The sequence below is a fragment of the Pinus tabuliformis genome, chromosome 6 (assembly GCF_031772625.1).
Source record: "Pinus tabuliformis cultivar Carrire ecotype Pingquan chromosome 6, CPIR1, whole genome shotgun sequence".
Taxonomy (NCBI): domain Eukaryota; kingdom Viridiplantae; phylum Streptophyta; class Pinopsida; order Pinales; family Pinaceae; genus Pinus; species Pinus tabuliformis.
The window spans coordinates 1,582,710,209-1,582,720,132 of record NC_142292.1 but is presented as its reverse complement, the minus strand read 5'-3'; the positions used below and the strand labels follow the sequence as shown (position 1 = coordinate 1,582,720,132).

General features: G+C 31.0%; 1 pseudogene; it reads right to left on the bottom strand.

The window, feature by feature from the left end:
• Positions 1-594: 594 nt before the first annotated feature.
• LOC149264853 (glucan endo-1,3-beta-glucosidase pseudogene) lies at positions 595-1,850 on the bottom strand (annotated as a pseudogene).
• Positions 1,851-9,924: the final 8,074 nt, after the last annotated feature.

The window sequence follows — 9,924 nt, the reverse complement described above, 5'->3', positions numbered from 1 at the left end:
AACCATGTAAATTTTTATATATCAAACTGTAGATCTATTTATTGTATACCTTCCGTATGGCCATTGTTCGGCCATTGTTCGGTGTAGCGAAACACAGGACATTGTTTGGTGTAACGAAACCCATTACGTATGAACACGTTAAAGGAGGAAGCAGGAGAGTAACGAAGCACATTATTCCGTATTCGTGATGGGGTGCAGAACACGTTAAAGGAGGAAGCAGGAGAGTAACGAAGCACATTATTCTGTATTAGTGCTGGGGTGCAGAACACGTTAAGGGAGAAAGCAAGAGAAAGCGAACTGGAGCAGTGACCTTGACAAAAATGTAGCACCGTACCGAATTAGAATTCTCCGAACTAATCGCCATACCGAACCGAACTGGCGAATTAACGTATTTTTTTCGCCGATACGGACGAACTTGGTAACTATGGTTAAGACTACCTCTCATTGAAATGATTACATATGAATGACTTATTTTAACGCAGTTGAATCCCAAAAAATGATATCTAAAATAAATAACAACAAGAAATAGGAGGGCATGATAAGCCATGCATGCGAAATATTATTTCTTATTTCATGGTTGGTGTTGGCCTTGAATTAAATTAATGTGAAGTTTACGGGATACACAGGGAGTTTAGTGTCGGGGTAAAACAGTCCGAAATGTTGTTCTGTAATAGGTCCAGGCTTCTGATCTTCATTAAACATAGCGAAAACGAATGACTCAATGCTTTGGCCTGGCCTCTTCGGCGTTCCCGCCGTAGACAGCACATGCTGGATCAAATTGTTATTGTAAGTCTCTGCATTGCTTATCGTCGCAACATCCGTACCGTTTGAAGGCCAGCCGCTTTCAGTGATAACGACAGCGACGTCGGGATAGCCCAAAGCTCCCATGGCGGACAGTACGGCGTCCACGATTGCATCAAACAGATTGTGATAAGTCAGATTACCATCAATAACAGGGGTTGTGGGTCTGAACACAGCGTAGTCAAGAGAAATGTCGTTAGGGTCTGACAAGTAACTGTAATAAGGGTACACATTGATCATGAAAGGAGAACCTGTAGTGGAATGGAACCCTAGAATTGATTTTATAGTGTCTGCAAATTGAGCACTGAAGGCACCGGCAGAGGGAGGGTAAGAAGAGCCGAGCATACTGATACTATGTGATGTAGACACCTTGATGTCGTTTTCAAAACCGGCTGTTTGAATGGCGGTGTAAAGATTCTGCATGGCGGGTAAGAGTAACGGGGCATTGACCGGATCAGTCAGCAGAATCTCGTTGCCCACCGAAATGTATGTGATATTCGCTGCAGGATAGTATGGCTTGATGTTGGTGTTGAACCATTGGGTTGCACCGGCTTCACTGCTGGCGAGCGTCTGGATATCTTGGTTGGGGACTCCCACCGTTATTTCCACACTCGAGTTCTCAAATGCACTTAGAACGGTGGGATCAGCGTCAAACATTCTCATTTTTCCAATGCTGTTTTGTGTATACAAGCTTGCCACTGCCGGTGGCGGAGGCAGGTTATCAGCAACTCTGCCGTAGCAAACTCCAATGGACTGGGCATCTGCAGGAGAAAAAATAAGAGAAAAAATAAGATAGCGACGAGACTTGTTTTCATATTACTTGTATCTTCATATATTACTCTTCATATTACTTGTATCTTCGTATACTACTCTACTAAATCTTCTTACATTACTCTATTAATTTATAAGTAATTTTTCTTCCCAACATATAAATAACTCTTCCAAAAAAAATTTAATATACAAGAAATTATTTGCTATTTATGATTACCTATAAAAGTTGATTGCAGAAAAATAACAATGCAAGCAATGGTATAAATAACATAATTCATAGTTCGAACGCAGCAGAAAGCCATCAGAATTGTTTCTGATCAACTAAATGTTTGGACAGCTTAATAAAATCTGGGTACGTTAGTCGTAGGAGCATAGATTTTATAAGGCAAATGTTTCTAATCCTTTCATCAAAATCCTTTCTTCTTTTGTCTTTGCTTTTGCTAACTCTTCCCCAGCCTATGGGATAGGTCAAAAACGCTAACTCTTTCGATTTTAGATCAACTTTTTGCTGGATTCTCCCATCTCTTATTATTATTCTTTTTTCTCTTTCAATGATTTTTCTCAGCACTCTGAACTCATTTTTTATCTCTTTTGGTTGCTTTCTTTATGGATGAGTTATTGTTAGAAGTAATGTGACAAATATATTAATCATGTGGTTATGTTATTATTAGTATAGAATAATTTTAAGTATGAGTTTAGAAGAATAAAAAATTTCATGTATTTTTTTTTATAATATAAAATATAATATGTTATTTTTTATTATTTAAACTGTATTTTTGAATACCAAATAAAATATATATAGGACCAAATAAATGTTTTCATCATAAAAACTTATTTTTTCTATATATATATATATATAATTTTTAAAAAATAATATATAAGTGAGGTGAGAAGCTCATTGAGTGGAGATTTTATTCATGTTAACCAATTTTTTTTTTAAATCAAAAAAAAAAATTAAATAACTAGACATCATTAAAAAAATTGCACACATTTTAGGAAGCAAATTAAAATGGTTTTTTTATTATTAACATATTTTTAAGTATATGTCAATATTAATTCATATTAAAATATTTTATCAATAACCAAATTAAAAGATTTAAACATTTTATTGACACATTTTTTTTTATGTCTAATTACTTTAAAACATATTCATTATTTTTAATTATAGTTCACATTATTTTTCTATTTAAAACATAATTTTTAACTTTTATTTTAAAGGGAAATGGATGACATATTTTTTATTACTTTTAATTACTTTAGAACATATTCATTATTTTTTAATTATAGCGGACATTATTTTTTTATTTAAAACATAATTTTTAACTTTTATTTTTATTTTAAATGGAAACGGAAAGACTTACACATCTTCTCATACTGAACTGTATAATGAGCCTCTTAACTTAGTAAACCTCTCAGCTCAATTATCTTAAACCCAAACACATCTTTACAAATTCCAAATATCACAACACTAATATTATTAATATGTTTGTGACAATACTTCTAGCAATCACCATCCATAAGGGAAGCTACAACTGAAAGAGATAAAACACGAGTTCAGTGCTGAGAAAAATCATTGAAAAAGAAAAAAGAATGGAGTCGTCTATCGAGGCGGAGAAATTGCCCAATTGCCAAGAGGGTCAAAAGTGGCTGGAATCCAAACAAAAAAAATTCAAAAAATCTTGTAGAGGCAGTGTTTGAATCGTGTTTTTGATGGTGGAAATAGATTCAACACCATAAAAAACGTGTAAAACACCTAAAATTTTGAAAGTTTAACAACTATAACTTGGATTTACATAAATCCTTGCCAGATTTTCTCAAATATGACCCAAATTTCCATAACTTTCTGGGCAACTTCTCAAACTAACTAAACTACGGCAAAAAGAATAATAATAATAATAATAACGGGGAGGTTGTGACATTTGGAACTCCTAAAGACTGGTCGGGTGGAAGTAACGATACCAATGTTGGTACAACTGGAATTCTCAACGACTCTGTTCGGGTGTAAAATAACGATACCAATGTCGTGACATTTGGAACTATTAAAAACGTGGTTGGGTGTAAGATTCGGAAACACCACAGATTTGGTAAAAGATTTCGTAAAATTTTAAAATATCATAATTTAATTTATAAACAAATATCTCGTGAAAGTTGTCGTGGAAAATCATAAAAAAATATTTCGCGATAGTTGTCCTGGAAAATATCATACTTTTTTATAAACAATTAGTTTTCCTAAAGTTGTACTAAAAAATTATAAAAATAGTAATTTATTTTTAAGTTTAGAAATTTTGGTTAATTTTATTAGTCTAAATTATTTAATGGATTTTTTTAAAAAGTATTCAAATTTTTTATAATTTTATGTAATTTCTATAAAATTTTAGTGATTTTTAAAAAAAATGGAATGAAATTTAGAATCGAATTTTTAGGAAAAATGGAAATTAACTTTTTCTATTTTTAGAAAAATACATAAAAAATTAACAAACCCACTAATATTAACCTCTAAAATTTGTTAAAAACTACAATGATATAAAAATTGATAAATAACTATTTTTAATAATTGTAAATTAAAATATAAATATCTAATAATAAAAAATAATTAATAAATATAAATACTTTTAATATAATTTTATAATCACTCAGATGCGGGTGATTATCCAGGTAATTAATTCGACAAGACAGTCGGGCGACGGATGGGCTGGCCACATGGCCACCTGTGTCCTCCCCCAAGCCCATCTGAGGCACATTCAAGGCACCCTGTAGGAGCCATTAAATGCGTCCCAAGGCCGAGACTGCTCCACCTCTTTCATAGCTATGGAGTCTGTTGAGCATTATGTTATCCCTCCCCCATTGCTCCAGTGTGTCTGCCCTCCGCATGCCTCTGAACCATGCTCTCGCACTGTCGCTAGCTGCCGATGTTCGCTGCTAAGTTGCATTGACTTGGGTAATGGATTTCATTATTCTCAAACCAGGCTCTGCAACTTAGCTCTGGCTCAACCCTCCTTGGTCCATCCTCTACACAATTATTCCACCACCTCCCCTGCTGCCAACCTTGCCTTCAATCCTGCCATGGTTCGTCATCGAATGCGAAGTAGGAGGGGAGGCACGCGCGGCGGAAGCATCCACCCTCCTGCAACTCCCAGCCCTGACTCTGTTTCCCTTGCTTCTTCAGCAGACAATCCCAATCCATTCGGCTCTCTCCACAGCCGATATCCAGACACCTGAAGCAGAAGGGGAAGAACTCGATTTCAAGGTTCTAAACGGAGGGACGCTGCAGTTCATATAGCAAACTTCCCCCTCCCCCCGCATCCAGCACCCCATACCACTCAATTTCGTTTTCGCAGCACTCTGAACCGGCCCATCATCACCGCTACTGTAACTATTACATTTACTGAAGAAATGGACCCGTTGGCACCTCTGCGTACACACAACGAAGAGTTGAACAGGGAAGCTCCAAGCAACAGAGGTGTTTGCAGCCCAGGCGAACAGCAACCTGACGTTGATAGAGCCACCCTGCATGGCAAAGCACCGGCTAGCAATCAGCAAGCAGTGGGGAGCAACCTTGGTGACACTCAGGCTTCTGGTAGCCAACGAGGCGACACGTCTGGCCTGCATGCGGGCACAGGGAACGCTGAAACCGTCCACCCAACTCAGCACGAGGACACGTCAGCTGAAGAGGATGATTGGTACAAATATGCGTGCAAGATTGAAGAAGAACCGGCCCCGGACAACCTCTAGCCCTGACACTTGGCAGCCAGGTGTCACTTTTTTGCCAGGTGGATGCTTCTCATGCTGACTGGGAGTTTACTGTTAAATTTATGTTTTATGATTAGATCTATGCAATGTCTGAGATGTCATTTTGTTTTTTGGTCAAAATTGTTAACCCATATGTGGGTATTTTTTATTTCTTTGACTAGTTTCCCCTCTGTTGGGGCAATCATAGCTAGACCGAATTATTTTGTGATGGTTGATGCTCAGTACTTTAGAGGCCAGGCCTCTCTATAATTACCTTTTTGTATCATATTAATAGATTAATCTTACTTAGAAAAGAAAAAATATATTTTTATAATCTCTAAACATAACTAATTCATAATACACTAAATTATCATGTCAAATTATTTTTATTAAATTAATATAATTGATTAACTTCCAATTACACAAATATAATTTGTTAAATTAAAAAACATTATAAAATTTTAATTTTAATAAAAAAATATTATATATATATATATATATATATATATATATATAACCCTATCAAATATAATTTATTTCATGTTTATGTGGCTTTCCTCTATTCAAAGCTATATATAAAGACGTTATCATATATAAAACCCAATTAAATATCAAATTCATATTTATGTGCTTTGCCTCTATGCAAAGCTATATAGACGTTATCATATATAAAATCTATTAAATATAATTTCATGTTTATGTTGTTTGATTCTATACAAGCAATTTTTTATCCAATTTTTTCTTTGGTTTCATTTTCTTCACCTAAGAGAGTATAAATAAATATGGGTTCCAATCCTTTTTAAAAATATTTGCACCCTACTACCCAGAACGGGTGTGATATTAGACACCATTCTCAAATATTTATGAGTACTTATCAAAAATGGTAGGCATTAAAATTTACATAACAATGGTTCAAAGAGAACAAAACCAAATATATAAAATGTAAAGGTTAAATATTTGCACCCTATTACCCAGAACGGGTGTGATCTTAGACACCATTCTCAAATATTTATGAGTACAGTAGGCATTAAAATTTACATAACAATGATTTAAAGAGATAACAAAACCAAATATATAATTATGTAAATGTTGAAGATAAATAGAGGAAATTCATGCATTAAACTAATTTAATTGGCTTTATTTTAGACACCATTCTCAGATATTTATGAGTACTTCTCAAACATGATAGGCATTAAAATTTATATAACAATGGTTCAAAGAGATAACAAAACCAAATATATAAATATGTAAAGGTTAAAGATAAATATTGAGGAAATTCATGCATTAAATTAATTCAATTGGATTTCTATTAATTTTAGGAATTTTATTAAAATCACATTACTAGTAATTTATTATAATTATAATTTTAATTTACTGAGTTTCAAAATTATAGTCTTTTGAAATTTCTATTAATTTTTATGAATTTTATTAAAATCACATTTATAGTAATTTATTAGAATTTTAATTTTAATTCATTGAATCTTAAAATTATAGTTTTTTGAACTGTTCTAATAAGAATTCAAAACTAAAAATATGATTGCTTTTTTAAAATTTGTATTATTATAAATAAAATATTTTCTAATAGAAAATAAAAAACGGTTTTTAGTGTTATAAAATTGACAAAAATTATCAAGAAAAACATTTTCTAAAACATATTTTTGAGATAGCAGATGTTTTAGTGAAAGTTTTAATGGACTTCATCACAGCTAAAAAAAATATGGGTAGCTCGCAGTTATAGTAGATGTTTTTACGATGCGCTTAAAACATAGTTATTAATCAAATGAGAAAATGAGCGCAGCCCCCGTATGCCCGGGCGGTCATTGGTTGGGGGTCGCGGTGGGTCAGGTGAGGAGGGGAGGGGGGTGAGGGAGAGGGAGCAGAGAGGGGAGGGTCGGGGGGAGGGAGGGTGTGGGGGGGGGGAGTGGAGGAGGTGGAGGCGAGAGGGGAGGAGGGGGGCTAGGGTGCGAGAGCGAGGGGGTGGGGACGTGGTGGGGTGGGGCTGCATGTGGGGGGTGGTTATTTTAATAAATAAAAAAATTAAATTTTTTTTTATATAGTATTTTTTTAATGTTTTGATGATGATGGTTAACGTCCACTGAGACCAAACTTTGGTCTATCGGTCCTAAAGAAACAAATTATTTAGTTTGATTTAAGATTTTATTCCTATGCTCAAAAAGCTTGGAGAGAAGCCTCCCGAGCTCACTATAATTTTGACATCGTAAAAGGCTAGAAAAGTCAATATTTATTTATTTTTATATTTTTTAATTATTTTTTTTTTAATTTTAGTTTTATATTTTTTGGGGTTATTTTAATAAAAAAATAATAATTGTTTACTTTTAATATAGTTTTTTTTAATGTTTTTTTATTTTTATTTTTTAATTTGAATATTTTAATTTTTTTTTTAAGTTTTAATTTTAAATTTAAATTTATTTTTTTTTAATGGTTTTGAATTTTTTTTATAATTTTAGTTTTTTTTTATAATTTATAATTTTAAATTATTATTATTATTATTTTACTTTTTTATAATATAATTTTTTTAATTTTTAAAATATTATTATTATTATTATTATTTTATAATATAATTTTTTTAATTTTCTTTTAAAAATTTTTATTTTTTGTTTTTAATTTAATTTAATATACCTTTTAATTGTTTTGATTTTTTTTAATATTTTTTGTAATTATTTTTTTAAATGATGTTTTTCTATTTTTATTTTTTATTTATTTTTTCTTAAATTATATATTTTTTTTGTTTATTTTTTATTTTATTTATTTATTATTTATTTAAATTCTTTAGTTTTACACGTTAATTCTATTATTATTTTTTACATTTTTATGGTTTTTTTGGCTTTTTATTTTTATTTATTTTTATATATTTTATGATATTTAATTTATTTTTTGTCATGAATCGTCCAATTTCCAACCTGTCCAGTTGTGCCTAGGGGTGGCCGGGGAATTTTTTTTTTTTAGTTTTTAACCTTTTTTTAATGTTGTATTTAATTTTTGTAAATTTATTTATTTATTTATTTTTTATTTTACTCTTCTTCTTTTTTTAATTTTACATGGTATGGTTAATTTTTTTTACATTTTATATTTTTTTAAGTCATGTGTTTTTTTTTTACTTGTTATTGTTTATTTTATTTTATTTTCAATATTTGAATTTTTGTATTTCTATATATTTTTTATATTTGATTTTTTTTGTCATGTTTTTTATGTTTATTACTTGTTATTATTTTTTATTTTTATTTTTCAAGATTTGAATTTTTGTTTTCATATATATATATATATGAGTCTGTGTCGATGTTTGTCTAGCAACCCGATCTCATTATGTATCATAGTTGATTTTAAATTTTCCCCCACAATGTGTTAATTTCATGGTTGATCTTTAAGTTTTCATTACAATGGGTTGAGCTCATCTACACTGCGTGTCAATTTGATAATTGATTTTTAAATTTTTTTTTGCAATATATCAAATTGCCTTAGGGTAAGATTTTAAAATCACTATACATTTAACATTTTAAAAAAATTACTCTTGGTATAATAACTCGTTCATTCAGATGTTCATTTTTGAAGTTTTTTTAGTCATAAATATTTTCCATAATGTCATGCTTGAAATATTTTGAAAACTTAAGATTGTTTTGTAGACATGATCTTTGGTTTTAATTCAATGGTTGAAAAATTGTAAAGATTTAAATATTTTTCTAAGTCGTGATATTTTATCTTTAATGTTATAGTTGAAAACTGTTTTTCTTAGCACCATGCTTGAAAATTGTTGGAATTTTAAGTTTTTCAAAGAAGTGATATTTTAAATTTAATGCCATGCTTAAAAATCATTGGAATTTTAAGGCTTTTCAAAGACGCAATATTTTATCGTTAATGTTATGCTTGAAAATCGTTGGGAATTTAAAATTTTTTAGAGTCGTGATATTCTATTTTTAACTTCATTATTAAAAAAAGTTGAAAATGTATCGTGAGAAAGATGTTATTCTAGCATCAACACTTTCCGATTTCAAGGTGTTTTTTGCACCAAACAAAATGGTTTTTATTTTTTTTACTGTTATTTTTAAAAAATATTGAAAATTTACTCTGGAAAAAAATGATTATGTAGAATCAACACCTTTTTTTTTTGTGTTTTTTTTTATATTTTTTGGCTCAAGTACCCATTTTGAGTAATAGTTCTCATTTGATCTGTAACTATATTTTAAGGGAACAAGTAGCACCACTAGAAAGTATCACCACTACATATATAAAAGCAATGGGCAACATACATAACTAAAAGCACAGAGGCATTGAATGCAAAGAATATCAATGTGTAATATATACTGCACCGATGGATAAAAAAATCACATATATAAAAGCAATGGGCTACATACATAACTAAAAGCACAGAGGCATTGAATGAAAATAATATCAATGTGTAATATATACCGCACCGATGCTAAGAGATAAAAAATCTCCAGGGTGTTATTGTAAGGAACGACACCAAAGCACACAAAAAATAATTGTTCTATGAGTGTTTTTTTTCAAACTTGCAGTGCCAATGCGTATCATTTGTACAAACACTCCAGTGGGTTAGTTATACAAAAGGACAGGAGCTATTAGTTTTCATAACGAATCTCGCTGGAA